This window comes from Acomys russatus, chromosome 23 (assembly GCF_903995435.1).
Source record: "Acomys russatus chromosome 23, mAcoRus1.1, whole genome shotgun sequence".
Classification (NCBI taxonomy): Eukaryota; Metazoa; Chordata; class Mammalia; order Rodentia; family Muridae; genus Acomys; species Acomys russatus.
The window spans coordinates 38,852,924-38,871,663 of NC_067159.1; the positions used below are offsets into that span (position 1 = coordinate 38,852,924).

Consider the following 18,740-nt stretch of genomic DNA (forward strand, 5'->3'; position numbering starts at 1 on the left):
TTCAATCTCTCTCTCTCTCTCTCTCTCTCTCTCTCTCTCTCTCTCTCTCTCTCTCTCTCTCTCTCTCTTGTGTGTGTGTGTGTGTGTGTGTGTGTGTGTGTGTGTGTGTGTGTGTGTGTGTTCTCCTTTTCTCTATCTCTCTGTTCTTCCCTTGCTTCTCTCATGACTAGGTTCAGTCTGCCGGCCATGATCAGTCTACTTCTTTCACTCCCTGCTCTGGATTTTTCTAGATGCCTCTGGCTGTTCTCTCTCTCAAATCAACAATAAAAAGCCTTCCTTTTAACCACACCATGGAGCCATATATTGTCAGTTTATACAATTGGTAGATCTAATGCTATGAAAGATTTTTTCCTCATGCAATCCTGCCTTCTTCTCAAGTGATGGACAAGAACAATCAATGCTTTGGGGTCCTATTTTAAGGGCTCTAAATTCTCATGATCAGTCCCCATTCCCAAAAAATACCACCTTAAGGACTTAGATTTTAGATTTTAACATGGATTTCAGGGGTCAGAAATATGAAAATTGAGACCATATTGGTCAAACCTCTTGCCTGAGTCCTCACTTGTGTTCCATTTCCATTTAAGGAAGTTTGAAAACTTGACTGTAAAAATTGCTCAGTTGCAGTCATTTTTCTCAAGAGCAGAGCTGAAGTCCTAGACACAAATCATAAGCATTGAGGTTAGTGGAGGGAGGGGCCTTCTCTCGGTCACTGATGGGGCAAGTATTAGGAGACATAGGAAGACAGGCTTAACTGAGGACCATCACAAAACATTCAGAAGTGGCTGCAACAAGATGCTGGAGTGGATGAGACTAGCTGGACTCTGCTCCAGATACAGTGTACTCAAGTGGAAATCATACTGGAGGAGCAGGAAGGAGTCAGTGAGTGGAAAAATACAGGAATGCTGCGTCAGGAGTAAGGATGGTTTTGGGTAAACAGATCTAAGTAGATTGGAGATGCAGACAAGCCAGGGTAACAAAGTTTCAGCCACTTAATGGGTGAGACTGCAGTCATATCTCAAGGTAAGATCAGATGGATGGAGGCAAGGCCTCTTGCTAAATTAGTTTATCAGGTTTCCTGCAAAAGCTGGGTTTTCTGTGGAAGTGTGGCTGGGCCTAGAAGCCTGTGCTTGGGTGAAGAAAAGAATCTTGGTCACAGTCAAGCTGGTTTCAACCAAAAGAAGATCCCTAGGAAAGTCATCATTAGACATCTGCTGGTGAGTCTCCATTTCAAATGGAAGTACTGTCTTAAGAAGAAGAAGAAGAAGAAGAAGAAGAAGAAGAAGAAGAAGAAGAAGAAGAAGAAGAAGAAGAAGAAGAGGAAGAAGGAGAAGAAGAGTTACAGGTAAGATATTTAGAAAGAGACTGAGAGGAAACAACAGTGGATATTTGAAAGCAAGTAGCATTTCTAGGCAGCAGGGGTGGAGATTTCACCTGATCCCAGGATTCCTATGAGTTGGGAAGTAGATACTAAGATGGAAAGGGCTTGAGAGTGATGCAAAGGCAACCCATCTTGGAGGCGGGGCTCATGAATATGTATAAGCAGTCAGAGGCATCCGAAATACAAATGAGACCTCCCTCCTTAAACTTTGGAAAGCAGAAAGCAGAAAAAGAATCTTCAGGGGCATGGTAAGTAGCCAGTCCCTAATTAAGTAAATGTAACAAGAGAGCAAGTAAAGAGTGGAAAAATACAGGCACAGAGAATTGATCAGCTGGCTTGTAGCATTCCATGTGAATGAGATTTGACTTCACAACACTAGGGTTAATTAGCTGATGGGTTACCACAAGGATAGCTTTTGTATGGGCATACTTTCTAAATAAAAATGGGTAGATATCAAAAGGCAACAAGTGGTTTAAATATCTTTTTCTCCATAATTCTGTTAAAAGAGTATTTTTTAAAATATTTCTTTTGGTTTTAAAAAAATCTGTATTTTGTAGAATAAATGTTGTTTTCTGAAGAACTGTCTTTAATGCTTGAGGACGAGCAGGGTTTTACATACTCATTTAGCAGCAAACATTCATCTGTGTCCCCTCTGAGCTAGAGGATGGCTATTAATAGCTCTCATCTTAGTCTCTTCAGATTAATTTAATAGCAGCAATAAAAACTTATTTCCCTGGTTTCTATAAAGTCTCAGATCAAAGCATTGGTAGATTCATGCTTAATGAGGATCCACTTTCTGGATCATGCTATGTGCCTTCCACCCATAACCTCACAAACTAGATGGCTGAGGGCTCTCTGTTGAATTTAAAATAAATTATTATTCAGATAAATTAATATAAAATATGAAGACACAGACCTCAAACCCAGCAGAGCTGAGCTGAGTGTGGGCTCCAACACCCATAATCAGTCATCCTAAGGAAGTTTGTGAGGAGCCCTAGCAAGCAGCCTTCAGCTTGGAGATCTCTTCACCTGCTCCCAACCTGGGACACAAACAGCAACCTCATCAGAGAGACCTCCAAGCCTACTAATGCCAGAGACAACCAGATGGCTAGAGGCCAACTCAAGAACACAAGCAACAAAACTAAAAGCTACTATGACACCACTGCGGTCCTACCACAGCAATCCCTAGAGATACTAATACCCTTGAAGCACAAGAAGAAAATTTTAAATCTGAGGTGATAAAAATAATAGCAGCCTTGAAGGAGGAAAATAAATCTCTCAAAGAAATACAGAAAAATACTTTCAAACAGATGAAGAAATTTAATAAAAACCTTTAAAGAATTACAGGAAATACAATAAAACTGGAGCAAGAAATGAATAAAACTATTCAAGACCTAAAAATAGAATTAGAGAAACAAAGAAAACACACTCTGAGGCAATCCTGGAGTTGGAAAACCTAGGGAAGAGAACAGGATCTACAAACACAAGCAACAACAACAACAGAAAACAAGAGATGGGAGAGAGAATCTCAAGTTGAGAAGATACAATTGAAGTAATCAATATACCAGCCAAAGAAAACATTAAAACTAAAATGTTTCTGACACAAAACATCCATGAAATATGGGACACTATGAAAAGATCAAACCTAAGAATAATAGGAATAAAAGAAGGAGAAGACTCCAAGCTCCATGGCCCAAAAAAATATTTTCAATAAAATCATAGGTGAAAACTTCCCCAACCTAAAAATAGAGATGCCTGTAAACATACAAGAAGACTACAGAATTCCAAATGAATGGACCAGAAAAGAAAATATTCCTGCCATATAATAATCAAAATACTAAATGTACAGAACAAAGAAAGAATATTAAAAGCTGCAAGGGAAAAAGGCCAAGTCATGTATAAAGGCAAACCTATTATAATTACACCCAACTTCTTAACAGAAACTAGGAAAGCCAGAAGAACCTAGATGAATGTCATGTAGACACTAAAAGAACAGATGCCAACCCAGACTACTATACCCAGCAAAACTTTCAGTCACTATAAATGCAGTAAACAAGATACTCCACAAAAAACAAAACAAAACAAAACAAAAAACAAACAAAAAAAAAAAACATGTTTAAACAGAAGATGCTAAAAGGAAAACTCCAACCCAAGGATGCTAACTACACCCTGGAAAACACAGGAAATAAATAACCCCACATCCACAAAAACAAAAGAAAGGAAACACACACTTTCTCTCTATCACCACAAACATCAAAATAACAGGAACTAACAACCACTGGTCATTAATATCTCTCAACGTCAATGGCCTGAAGTCCCTAATAAAGAGACACAGGCTAACAGAATGGATGTGGAAACAGGACCCAACATTCTGCTGCATACAAGAAACACAGCTCAGCAGCAAAGTTAGATGTTACCTCAGAGTAAAGAGCTAGAAAAAGGTTTTACAAGCAAACAGCCCCAAGAAGCAAGCTGGAGTAGCCATTCTAGTATCTAATAAAAATGGACATTCGACCAAAACTAATCAAAAGAGATGGAAAAGGATACTTCATACTCATCAAAGGAAAAATGCACCAAGATGACATCTCATTTTGAACATCTATGTCCCAAGTACGAGAGCACCCTCATTCATAAAAAGAAACATTAATAAAGTTTAAGTCACACATTGAATCACACATATTAATAGTAGGAGATTTCAACACCCCACTCTCACCAATGAACAGATCATCTACAGAAACTAAATAAAAAATAATTAAACTAATAGGCATCATGAAACAAATGGAACTAACAGATATCTACAGAACATTTCACACAAACACAAAAGAATATACCTTCTTCTCAACGCTTCACAGAACCTTCTCCAAAGTTGACTATATACTCCATCACAAAACAAACCTCAACAGATAGAAGAAGACAGAAATAACCCTTTGCATCTTATCAGACCACCATGGATTAAAGCTGGAACCCAAAAAAAAACTACAGAAACAACAGAAAGCCTACAAACTCATGGAAACTGAACAATGCCCTACTCAATGACCTCTGGGTCAGGGACAAATTTTTTTTTAAAGAAATTAAATACTTTCTAGCATTCAATGAAAGTAAAGATGAAAATACCCAAACTGATGGGGCACAATGAAAGTGGTGCTAAGAGGAGCGTTCATAGCACTGAGCGCCTTCACAAAGAAATTAGAGAAATCCCATACTAGCCACTTAACAGCACACCTGAAAGCCCTAGAACAAAAAGAAACAAACGCACCAAACAGGAGTAGATGACAGGAAATCATCAAACTCAGGGCTGAAATCAATAAGTTAGAAACAAAAAAAAAAAAAAAAAAAGCAATTTAAAGATTCAATAAAACCAATAGCTGGTTCTTTGAAAAATCAACAAGATAGGCAAAACCTTAGCCAAAGGCAGAAGGAGAGTGTTCAAATCAACAAAATCAGAAATGAAAAGGGAGATATAACAGACACTGAGGAAATTCAAAGAATCATTAGGCCACAAAATTTGAAAACCTGAATGAAATGGACAATTTTCTTAATAGATACCACTTACCAAAATTGAACCAAGTTCAGGTAAACTAATTAAACAGTCCTATATCTCCTAAGGAAATGGAAACATCAAAAGTCTCCCAACCAAAAAGAAAGAAAAAAAAAAAAAAAAAAAGAAGCCTAGGGCCAAATGGTTTCAGTACAGAATTCTACCAAAGAAGAGCTAATACTTATTCTATTCAAACTATTCCACAAAATGGAAACAGAAAGAACATTCCTAAACTCGCTCTATGAGGCCACAGTCACCTTGATACATAAACTACAAAAAGACCCAACAAAGAAAGAAATTTTCAGACCATTTCCCTTATTAACATTGAGGCAAAAATACTCACAAACCAAATTCAAGAACACATCAAAAATATCATTCACCATGACCAATAAAGTTTAATCCAGGCATGCAGGGATGGTTTAATATACAGAAATTCACCTGTCAGAATGGCTAAGATCAAAACCTCAAGCAACAGCACAAGCTGTTGAGGATGTGGAGAAAGGAGAACACTTCTCCATTGCTGGTTGGAGTGCAAATTTGTACAACCACTTTGGAAATCACTCGCACTTTCTCAGAAAATTTGGAATAGTGCTACCTCAAGATCCAGCTATATCACTCCTGGGCATATACTTGAAAGATGCTCCACCATACAAGGACATTTGCTCAACTATGTTCATAGCAGCTTTATTCATAGCAGACAGAATCTGGAAACAACCTAGATGTCCCTCAACTGAAGAATGGATAAAGAAACGGTGGTACATTTACACAATGGAATACTACTCAGCCATTAAAAACAAGGAAATCTTGAAGTTTGCAGGCAATTGGATGGAACTAGAAAAGATCATCCTGAGTGAGGTAACCCAGACCCAGAAAGACACACATGGTGTACATTCACTTATAAGCAAATATTAGCCACATAATACAGGATAACCACACTACAATACACAGACCTAAAGAAGTTAAATAACAAGGAGGATGCTTAATTCTCATTCAGAAAAGGCAAATAGAATAGACATTAGAAATGGTTGAAGAGAAGGAACAGGACAGGAGCCTACCATAGAGGTCCTCTGAAAGACTCCACCCAGTGGGGGAATCAAAGCAGATGCTGAGACTCACAGGCAAACTTTGTGGTGGAGCACGAAGAGTCTTATGGAAGAGCTGGGGGATAGAAGGACCTGCAGGAGACAGGAGCTCCACAGGGAGGACAAAGGAGGCAACAAATCTGTGCAAAGGTGGGGGTGGAGGGTGGGGCTGGGTTCAGAGACTGATGCACCAATCAATGACCATGCATGGTGAGGATCTAGACCCCCTGCTCAGATGTAGTCCATAGGCAGCACAGTCTTCTGTGGGTCCCATAATATGGGGAGTAGGGGCTGCCTCTGACATGGGCTCTGGTGTCCTCTCGTTGGTCACTTACCCATGGTGGGGCAGCCTTGCCACAGAGGAAGAGGATGCAGGCAGTCTCGATGAGACTTGATAGACTGAGGTCAAGATGATAGGGAAGGAGGGTTCCCCCTTTCTGGGGACTAGGGGAGGGAGGAGGGGGGATGAGTGAAGGAGGGTGCAACCAGGAGGTAATGAAGGAAGGGGCTACAATCAGAATGTAAAGTGAATTGGAAATAAATAATAATAATAATAATAATAATAATAATAATAATAATAATAATAAGAATAATAATAATAATAAAGTTGTTCCAGCCTGGTCTACAAAGCCAGTTCTGGAATAACCAGGGGCTACAGAGAGAGTCCATGTCTCAAAAATAAAACAGAACAGTTGTTTATTTAAATTTTTAAAATTTGCTTTATTTTTGTGTTGTCTTAAAAAACAAAACAAAACAAACAAACAAACAAATAGAGTAGTGCTGGGGCTCTGGCAGTAAAGTATCCACTTTGCTATCAGAGAACCTGAGTTTGGGTGCCCATAAGCCATGTTTATCTCACTGATGTTGTCTGTCTTGCTCATGTGTGAATGAGCATGCCACACCATGCACGCCAAGGTCAGAGACAGCTTTGGGGTGTAGTCTTTTTCCTATCATGTGGGTTTCAAAGATTGAATTTAGGTCTTCAGGCTTGGCAGCAAGCATTTTTACCCTCTGACCATGTGACTGGTTCCAGAACCCATGTAAAAAGCCAGGCACTATGGTGTGTGCCTTTAACTGAGGTGAAGGTTGGAGAACCGGGTAGATTCTCTAATTTTGGGGTGGGGGGGGGCAGCTTGTCTAGCCCAATCAGTTAGCCTTCAGTTCACTGAGGCACCTTGTCTCAAAAATAAAAATAAAAATAATGGTAGAGCATAATTAGGTAAAGATATCTGACATTAACTTCTGGCTTCCACACCAGTTTCTACCCACAAGTACATAACACACACACACACACACACACACACACACACACACACACACACACACACCAAATTAAAGGTTTAGAATCAAGAGTTAACCCTGCCCATTCCATCTCAATCTGAGGTCAGCAATTCAAAGGGCATATTGCTCGGTAATTTGCATACTAAGTACACAAGCATAGACTGGTATCTTCCATGCTCCTCAAATGCAATCAAACCCTGCCTATCTTATGACTTCAAGAATATCTTTCCATGCTAGTACATCATATATTTTCCTTATTAACATCCATGTAACTGTGTAGTTTTTCATTGACTGGACATGCTATCATTAAATGCCTTTGCTAGTGATGGACATTTTATTTATTGAAGTTTTTCTTTTTACACTACTTTAGGGAACCTTCATCAGAGAAGTTTCCTCCTACAGCATATGAGAACACAGAGATCCACAGGCAGGCATTACACACATACATTACATAAATCACCTTCAAACACACGCAAGTCCAGAAGGCTCTATACAATAACTATGCAAATAATGGTTTAAAAAGATTGAGGACCAGATGCCATTGTGTCCCACAGTTGGAATAAAAAGTAGTTGAAGCCTAGGTGGTTTTCCTCTTCTTGGCAGATGGTCCCTCAAATACGTAGCATACCCCAGCTGCCTTTTGTTTAAAGAACTTTGTGTTCTGAGCACGCTCTTGGCTCCATGCAGAGTCAAAGGAAGCGGTATCTTGATCCACAAGGCGGGTGTACTTGGTGTGACCATACTACCCAAAAGTATTCTTGACTTGCATGACCTTAGGAAGAATGGTTTTGTTGAAATGGTCCTCCAGAGTAGGTGCACTAAAATCTCTCTTGTTGACTTTGTCATCGTTATCCATGAAGACGGCACCCCGGTGACAATACTTCTGTAAAAACTTGACTTGCCTTTAACAGCTTCGTTGGTAATGACTTTGCCTTTGGCTGTTAGGTCAGCCTGTCTTTCTTCTTCAGTCACATTTCTCATGTGTTCACTTCCTGCTTTCCCCGATTCAAACGCTTCTCGGTCTTCTCCATCCCTCTTGATTCTTTTGAGCTCTCGGACAGTCCATGCCTCATACTCCTCCTCATGGTTTCCATAGGTGGTATTGGTGTGTCCAGGGTGGTGAGGGACGGCTTGCTCTCCTCTACCTCTTCCTTGGTCTCTTCCTCTACGTGTTTTGCTTGCTGCTGCAGTGCCTTCTGTTTCAGAGCTTCAGTTTCTTGTTCTTGAACTGTCACTTCTTTCGAATGGAGACAGGCTTAAGTCGCAGCTCCATTTCCTCTTGATGGTCTGTGTACTCCTCACACACAGACTGACTCTGACCCCTCCCCAGAGCATCCTTCATCCTCCACTCCCATGACCTTCCATCTCTTCGTTTACCCTCTCCTGTGCTCGCATCAAGCCACGGCGCCACTCTACTTCCTCGCCGTCAATTTCTTCCTCCTCATCTTCACTGCTGTCTTCTCGTTCCATACAACAAGCATCTCCTTCTTCTGAGTCACTTTCTCCTCCTATTTCAGGTTCCACTATTTTCCTGTGAGGAGCCAATCTCTCTTTCACATCTTCACTAATGAGGTTCTGTAAACGTGCAAGTCCGAGATCACTGGGCATATCCTCCTCCTGTTCCTCAGGCTCTGCTTCTTGTTCCTTAGCTCTCCTAGTTAAATGAAAGCCTTCATCGTCTTCATCTAAGGATTCCATGGGGCCATCATCTGGCCGCTTTCCCGACACGTAACATTTTAGCTTCACTTTTTCCATTGAAATCTCACCTTTCTCATTGTGAACTGGGATGGCCCTAGCTGAAGAACACTTAGGACCAACATGGTGACAGCTGCAGAGACTCCTAAAATTTGATTGAATCCCAACAGCGAAGACCAAGGACTAAAACACTGCTTCCTACCCAGCTCGGCTGGACACTGTTGTGCAACTCCAGGCAGTAAATCTCTAAAAAGACTTATTGGAAGGATGAATCCAGGAGAGGGAGGACTAATCCAGTAATGGTGGCTTCTACTGCCAGGAGAAGCCAGACAGAAACTGGGCAAACACAGCCTTTATCTAGGACCTCTTAGGAGGTGGAGATTTTTAGGGCACGGTTTTCCAGAGTGAGGATTGGTGGGATTTCAAGTCTTGCACTTTGGGAGCTCAGGGATTGGTGGGATTTCCTATTCAGGGATTGGTTGGTTCTCTTACTGGAGGGCAGGGGTTGTTGGGGTTTTGTGGGAAGCTCAGGGGTTGATGGAATTTTCTACTCGGGGATTGGTTGGTTCTCCTGCTCAGACTTTTCACTTCAAATTCACATAATCTGAGATGGGTCCTATTGAAGAGTTGGAAATGACCTTTGTGACAGTTACATAGATCTCGGGGAGAGGCTCAGCTACTGGACCTACCTCAGGAAAGAATCTGGCCACTTCCCTGCCTTGAAGGTTTATAATGTTTACCAAGTTTACAAATGGAGTCCATGGCAGGGAGACCTTGACTGCAACATAAATAGCTGACAGAGATTGGAGAGTAGGTGCTGCCATTCATGGACAGCTCCTGTGATGACGGTAAACTGAGGAAAGAAACGCTGTCATCACTGTGGGCAGCTCTCCCTGAGATGTCTGCTCTGAGAGGAGCCACTTTTTTGCCTGTTTCTGTCCAGGCAGCCTTGCACAGAAAAGTGGGCTTCTGACAGCCCTGGCAGTCCACCCCTTAAACCTTTTGTGGCGTGCTGCTCAGGAACTGGACTGACCGCTGGGGGGGGGGGGTTGTACTGGGAAGCGGGCCGCTTTGATCTATTGCAGCCATGTCAGCAGTGACTTTGTGACTTCAGGTAAAAACTTCAGACTTAGAAGGATAGGATAGATAGTGGATTACTTTCACCAAGGTTGCCAAATAAATATGGACTGGATATTGTAAATATGATTCTTATTTGTTCTCATAATTATTCTTATGGTACATAGTTTATTAATGTTAGAGAAAAAGCTACTTTTTTAACTTAAAGGGGTAAATGTAGTGAACATTCTAGTTTCTTTAAAAACCTAGTTATGTTATGCGAATGGTGTTTGTTTTGTTTTGTTTTGTTTTTCCAAGTCAGGGTTTCTCTGTGTAGCCCTAGCTATACAGTAGTCCTAGACTCACTTTGTAGATGAGGATGGCCTTGAACTCGCAGAGATCCCCCTTCCTCTGCCTCCTGAGTGCTGGGATTAAAGGCGTGAGCCACCACGCCCAGTTCGTGTAAATAGTTTTGTTTTAATTCCAGGTGTGGGATAAGAGGCTGCTTCACAGCAGGTGACTGTTATATGCCTCATACACTAGCAGGGGTGTTATCTTTGCCAGCTGTGGATAGTTCAATTCTGGGGAATCTGGAGAGGGTATAAATGGGAGAGCCCCAAGAGGGCCTGGGGTGGCTGCTGCTGGTTGGTCCTGCTGCTGCATTTACTGCTGCTGGATTCCTGGTTTGCTGGTTTGCTGAACTGCTGAACTGCTGGAGATTCCAACAAAGAAATTTAGGTTTAGCTCAAGGAACTCTCTAATCAGCAGGAAGTAGCCCCCTGTCCCCTCTAATCTTCTTTCTCTCCTACCTAGTGTTGAGGGTTAGAAAGGATTAGGGTGGGATAAGAGTTATAAGGGGGTAGAGGTATAAGAACCCAACAAAGAAGATAAAACAAATACACCAACAGAGTATGGAAAGATTTGAGTGGAGATGGAAGGCAAGTAGATGGAAGAGAGGAAACAATTGGAAGAGGGTCACCCAAACTCAAGAATATATGAAAATTTCATAAGGAAACAGGCTACTTTGCATGTTAAAAGAAAATAACATCTAAATGCAAAATAACCTGATACTTTAAAAATATGATCGAAGTACCATATATATGTATATTAAAATGTCACAATAAGAAAAATATATGCAAGGGAGGGATAGCCATTGAAAAGTAATATGAATAAATTAATAAAATAACATTTAAAAAAAAGAAAAAGAAAAATATATATGAGGACATTAATCTCATTCATAAGGGCCCCAGCCATAGGACTTAATTACCTCCCACAGACCACACTTCATCACAATATCCCTTTAGGAGCCAGTGTGTGATTTGAACATATAAGCAAGGAGGTACAAAAACTATTGGACTCCTCCCAATTGAGAAATGGGGCTCAGAACTAAACAGAGAATTCTCAACAAAGGAATATCAAATGGCCAAGAAACACTTAAAGAAATGTTCAACGTCTTTAGTCATCAGAGAAAGGCAAATCAAAACAACTCTGAGATTCCATCTAACACCCATTAAAATGGCTAAGATCAAAAATTCAAGTGACACCACATGCTGGCGAGGATGTGGAGAGAGAAGAACACTCCTTTATTGTTGGTGGAAATGCAAACTTTTACAATCACTTTGGAAATCTATCTGATGCTTTCTCAGAAAACTGGGAATAGGGCTTCCTCAAGACCCAGCTATTCTACTCCTTGGAATACACCCAGAAAATGCTCCACCACACAATAAGGACATATGCTCAACCATGTTCATAGCAGCCTTATTCATAATAGCCAGAACCTGGAAACAGCCTAAACGTCCCTCAGTTGAAGAATGGATAAAGAAGCTGTGGTACATATACACTATGGAATATTATTCAACTATTAAAAACAAGGAAACCCAAAATTTGTGGATAAATGGATGGAACTAGAAATCATCATACTGAGTGAGTTAACCCAGAAGCAGAAAGACTCACATGGTATTTACTCACTTATAATTGGGCACTGGCCCAAAAGGCATGTCCCATAAAAGTCTTTACTTACCAGGAGATTGGGATAGATGTGAGGACATCCTACTGGGACTCTAGGTAACAGAAATATAGGAGATGGGGGAATAGAAGTATCCAGAGGGTCCTAGAAACCTACAAGAGGAACATTTTGATGGGTGGATCAGGGCCCAGGGGGGTCTGCTCAAACTATTGCACTAACCAAGGACAATACAAGTAGTAAACATCAAATCCCTACTCTGATCTACCCAATAGACAGGACATTCTTCACAGTTATGTGGAAAGCGGGGACTGACTCTGACATGAACTCTGGTGCCCCATATTTGACCACCTCCTCTTGGTGGGGAGTTCTGGTGGCATTCAAAGAAAGAATAAGCAGGCTACCAAGATGAGACTTGATAGCCTATGACCATATAGTGGGGCAGGAGGTCCCCCTCAGTCATAGACCTAGGGGAGGGGAATAGGATGAAAGTGGGAGGGAGCGAGGAACGGGAGGATACAAGTGATGGGATAACAATTTAGTTATAATCTGAATAAATTAATTAAATAAATTTTTAAAAAACTATTGGACTCCCATCAAATGAGCACCTACTATGTGCAGTTTATATGCTAAATTGCTTAATTCTTAGACCAGTCTTAGAAGAGACTCCTACTAAACGCAAAGGATTGTTGGTTTTCCCAAGTCCTGAAGCTTGGAATGGTGTCCCATCCTGTAACACCAGCATTCAAGAATTTGAAACACTAGTATTGACATGAGTTCAAGGACAGTCAGGGCTACATAGTGAGACCTTTAAGCACACACGCACACACACGTGCACGCGCACACGCACACGCACACGCACACACACACACACACACACACACACACACACACACACAGCTCTCAGGCTTAGAGAGCGAAATGGATTTAAAACCCAAGTTTTTCCAGAATATGTGATCTTGTCATGTGCTAAAGTGCTTCACAGATGAGGAAGATGGTCTGAATACCATCACCCTGTCCAAGGGGCTATAATTCTAGTAGAGACAGCTGCATGCTTGTGATTTTGACAGAATTCAGAGTGATAGCTTTGAAATCGCAAGCACTGGACTCAAGCTTGAAGGGCTGAGGACATAACTCAGTTTGGTAGAGTGTTTGCCTAGCTTACACCATACCTGGTTTTCAGTCCCTGTGTTTCTGTATTTCTATGTTCTGTTGCTGTGAAGAGACACCATGACCACGGCAACTCTGATGATGGAAAGCATGTAATTGGGACCTACAGGTCAGAGGCTCAGTCCATTATCCTTATAGCAGGAAACATGGCAGCATGCAAGCAGACATGGTAGCTGAAGAGTTCTACACCCACCTCCACAGGCATCTGGAAGAAAGAACCACTGGCCCCAGCTTTGGGCTTTTGAAACCTCAAAGCCCACCCCCAGTGACACACGTCCTCCAACAAGGTCCCACTTCCTAATCTTTTCAAATAGTGCCACTGTCCGGTGACCAAGCATTCAAATCTGTGAGCCTATGGGGACCATTCTTACTCAAACTACCACAACCACATAAACCAACCATGGTATCACACACTTGTTATCCCAGCACTTAGAAGATGGAGGCAAGAGATCAAGTTTGAGGTTATTTATCCTTAGCTGTATAACAAGTTCAAATGCAGCCTAGGACACATAAGACTCAGTCTCTCTCTCTCTCTCTCTCAGTCTCTCTCTCTCAGTCTCTCTCTCTCTCTCTCTCTCTCTCTCTCTCTCTCTCTCTCTCTCTCTCTCTCTCTCTCTCTCTCTCTCTCTCTCTCTCTCTCTCTCTCTCTCCCCGTGTGTGTGTGTGTGTGTGTGTGTGTGTGTGTGTGTGTGTGTGTGTAAATTATTAGGCCTCAGTTTCCTCCTCTACAAAGTGGGATAGCTTACAAATTCATTGCCATGAATAACATTGACATGAGATGCTTTGCTAAGATGCTGAGTTCAGGGTTGGAGAGATGGCTCGGGTTAAAAGCACTGTCTGCTCTTCCAAGGGTCTTGAGTCCAATTCTTAGCAACCACATGGTGGCTCATAACTCTCTATAATGAGATCTGGTGCCCTCTTCTGGCAGGCAGGCACACATGCAGGCAGATATGGTACAAATAATAAATAAATTGATCTTTGCGGGGGGGGGGGGGGGGGGGGGGGGGGGGGGAAAAAAGATGCTGAGTTCACCCAGGTGCAGTCGCACATGCCTATAATCCCAGCACTAGGGGTGGAAGAGGCAGGCAGATCTCTGTGAGTTCAAGGCCAGCCTGGTCTACAAAGGGAGTCCATGACAGCCAAAGCTACACAAAGAAACTCTGTCTCAAAACAACCAAAACCAAAAAAGGTGCTGAGTTCAGTGAAAGTCAGTTACTGTTCTAATCTACGGTAGATCGGGACTCCTGCAGAACTCTGGGCAAGCATACGTATCCCATGATATTAAGTCTATGAAAAGAATGAGGGACTAGATTATTTTTATTTCTTTGTAAGAATTTCTGCCTGAAATTGCAATATTTTCTAGGTGCAATTTTCATAGACTATAAACTTAGGTAGAAAAAAGACACAATTCTTGTTTTTTAAGTTGATTTTAAAGTCAAATTTTTTTCCAACAAACATGCTTCTTTTTCTCAAGTCCCAATTCGTTCCCTCCCAGGTAAAAGGAAGATTTATCAATGTCTTGGATTAACCTGGGCTTTATAAACTTTAGTCCTTTTGGAATCTTTGGACATGGGAATCTGGGCACCTGATCCCAATAAAATGCCCTTTTCTCAAAATGACTGCCTCCATCGTGTGTCTGCCGCTCAAATGCTAAGCCTTGGCTTTTTCATCTTTTAGATATCTGAGGTTAGAAGCCTGATCTCACTAACACAGAGAACACAGAAGATGTCCATGCTGCTTGGATAGTGAGGCAGGGGAGGGGGTGTGGGGGGAGGGGAAAGTCCCTCTGTGTAAGAACCTAAGCCTTTTCTAATTCATTCAGTTGTGGTTGAGGGAGGGGGACCAAGGGTGTGGGGACTGCTTGGAAGTCAGTATCAAGAAGAGATGGAAAACAGAGCTTTCGGGATTTGAAGACTGGAAGACACCAGGCCCAAACACCCTCCCTGCTGCCTTCCTTTCTCTATCATTTGGTGGTTTCTTTCTTCTACTTCCTCCCCTGAGCCTACCCCACCCTTCTCTTCCTCCCTTCTTTCTGTCTGCCCCAGATGCCTCTCCCACCTCTACTCAATATGACTTCCTAGCTCAATGCTGCCATTGACTTGTCCTGGCTCTGAGTCTCTCTCCAGGGAGAAACTGCCAGGAGAGATGCATCTGCTGACCGCCATGGCTCGAAGATTTGTCAATCCGTTTCCATTTCTAGTTCAGCCAGCAGCAATTACTGGGGCAGCTACCCTGCAGCCTATCTCTAATATTTATAATTTTGGAATAAAGTTTGTTTTATTGTTCAATTTTTAAGAAAGTGAACTGTCTTGACTTAAAAACAAAAAAAAGAAAACAAACAAACAAAAAGCTTTGGCCAGGCTTTGGGAAGAAACAGCTCCATGACCACAGCTAGAAGTCTCCTAGAAAAATAAAAAATAAAAAATAAAAAAAAGAAAAGAAAAATAACAGGGCCATGGAACCATCTCTGCACACCATTTCCTATCTGCCAGTGTTTGGTTTGATTTGATTCCATGCTTCTAGTGGTTGAACTCAGGGCCTTACATGCCCTTAGCAAGTGTTCTACCATTGAGCTGTGCCTAACCCTTGTGCTCCTGTTTTCTGTGAGAGACATACTAAGAAGAGGTTACTATGTGAGTAAATACGGCTAGTGCTTTATTGTATAACTGTCTCAGGAACAAGAACTTCTCCCCCCTCTTTGGGTGGACCAGAGCAGCTGTTGCCTGTAAGCTATGTCAGCAGGTCCCTGGAAGATGATACGGTGACATCAAAGGGAGCTGTAGGGAGGTCGAGAGATTCTCAAGCCACTGTAAGATTTTCTTTCAAATTTTATATCAGCTGGAGAGGAAAGGCTCAAGATCTTTCTATGATAGGATTTGGGGGTCTTTGGAAAGTATATTTGGTGGGGACTTTTATCTGTGGGAAGTGAAAAAAGCCAGGGTAACCCATGTGCGTGATAGTAAAAGGAAATAAACCCTTAAGATATATCCTGGAATTTTAATGATTCCTTACCAGGTACCACAAGGAAAAATTAATTTTGCTGTTTTAATTGTAAAAAAAAATTGGAATCAATGAAGAAGATGATATATATGACAATTTTTATCTGAAATGCAACCAATAGCAAATTAAAATGACAGAAAGAAACATTGAACAGATGCAGAAAGGAGACAAAATAAAATCAGATTCTGATGACTTTTATTCCATTTGGTTTGGTTTTTTAAGACGGGGTTTCTCTGTGTACCCTTGGCTGTCCTGGACTCACTTTGTAGACCAGGCTGGCCTGGAACTCACAGCAATCCCCCTGCCTCTGCCTCCCTGAGTCCTGGAACTTATTGCTATTATTTAAGGTCAGTGAATTAACAAACAGTACGCAAATGGTTGTGTTTGTTTGTTTGTTTGTTTGTTTGTTTGTTTCTGAGACAGGATTTCTCTGTGTGGCTTTGGCTGACCTAGACTTACTGTGTAGACCATGCTGGCCTCAAACTCACGTCAATCCACCTGCCTCTGCCTCCTGAGTGCTGGGATTAAAGGTATGTTCCACCATATCCAGCCAGCAAATAGATTTTAATAGCCTCAAATTGGGACTCTTAAAATGTGAAGAGGAAGGATAACAGGCTATCAAAAAGAGACTTGATACCCTATGATCACATAGAGTGGGAGGAGGTCCCCCCTCAGACACAGACCTAGGGGAGGGGAATAGGGTGAAAGCGGGAGGGAGGGAGGAACAGGAGGATACAAGGGATGGGATAACAATTGAGATGTAATATGAATAAATTAATTTTTAAAAAGTAAAAAAAAGGAAACATAAAAAAAGTGGAATAAACATTTCCTTATATATGCATGGCAGAATCTTCCAAAGAAAGCACCTTTAAAAAAAAAAAAAAAAAGTTTGATGGTCAATGGAACCAGGAAAGAAGAGAGATACAAGACACTGTAGGGACAGGTATACACAGGCTAGAAATACCCAGGTCACCTGCAACCTGATTTGCATCGTTTCTTTAGTGTTACTTGATAAGTGGGTACTATTTTTGTACAGGGATATGCAGAGCTTAGAATCAAACCTAGGGCTGTAACCCTGAGAGGCAAGCACTCTGGCAGCTGAGCAGGATCCTCAGCCCGCATTTGTAAGCTTTGGGTGTGTTTCGTTTTGTTTAACCAGTGGTAGATATACCACTTAGTAAGAATTGCCAAATCTTTCCTGTTTACTCAGGTAATTAATTTTTATTCCTTTTCAAGTCTCTTATGGAGTTGAAGACCAGGTAGCTTGGTTTTATAACTAAGCTTAGTTGGTTAGGGGTTAAGATGTTTTTAAGTCTAGATAGAAGTTTTTAGGTTGATGAGATATGATAGATATTGATTGACACTCAGAATTTTAGACTCACCAAGATAGAAAAGATGTTTTCTCCAAGGCTGCCAAATATAAATAGCAAAACACTATGAAAGTAACATGTATATAATTCCTGATTGTTTAGTGGTTCTTCTTGCTGTATCTCGTTTATTGTATATATGTATAATAATATAAATGTATATGTTTAAAATGTTTTATTAAAAAAATAGCCAAATCAGAAAAAGAAAGTTAGTTGCTGCAGAAGGAGACATGGAAAACCTGAAAAGCAAACACTGCCTTGAGAGGAAAGATGAAAGCTGCATGCTGGTGATGGTGGTGCACGTGGTCCGGCTTGTTTAGAAAAAGCAGCTGTTGGAACATATTTCCCTGAGCTTTAGAAGCAGTCTCTCCATTTTCATCATTATGTTTTCCATCTGTAACGATGATTATAGAAGTATATTGCAAGATGGCCACGGTTTGCCATCTGTGTATAATCGCTACTGTCCATAGTAAACACCAGCACTTCCCTGTCTCCACTGGAAGGTGTCTGTTGTACACTTCTGCACCACTAGAAGTTGAGAGGACATCAGGTGAGCAGAGGAGCTGAACAAAAGGAGACCTGACCCTGATGAGAAATAGACTGATGAGAAACTGTACCACTTGGGATGCTTTAACACCTAATAACACCTAAATTTGTAGCATCCTCGTGTGAAAGGATGTCTTTAATATATGTGTGGAAATTGGAGTTCTTGAAAACTTGCAGGGCTCTTGGGATGGCTCCATGGGGAAAAGCATTTGCTCCCAACCCTGAAAGCCTGAGTTCAATCCCCAAAACTACATGATAGCAGACTCCCCCAGGGAGGCTCTGAACTCCATTCATGTAATACACAGGAGCATATATGCTAAATAAATAAAAATATAACTAGATTTTTTTTTAACTAAATGCATCCTTTTCCTATTAAACTATGTCTGTTATGGCCAGAGAAATGGAAATAATAATAATAATAATGATAATAATAATAATTATAATAATAATAATAATAACAATAACAACAACAACAACATTTAGTCATCCCGTGGCACTACTGGCTGCAGATGTAGTAAGCTGATTCATTTGCTGCATGATGCCCACAGGAAAGTGAGCAACAAGCAGATGAAGAGCCAGCTTTGTTTTGCCGTCATTGGTGGGAAACTCTCCCATAATGACTAATGGACTGATGAAGACTAAGCACCTCCGAAACAAATTCTCA

At 41.2% G+C, this 18,740-nt stretch overlaps 1 pseudogene; it reads right to left on the reverse strand.

Moving 5' to 3' along the window:
• Positions 1 to 7,856: 7,856 nt before the first annotated feature.
• On the reverse strand, positions 7,857 to 15,328 carry LOC127206428 (microfibrillar-associated protein 1-like; annotated as a pseudogene).
• Positions 15,329 to 18,740: the final 3,412 nt, after the last annotated feature.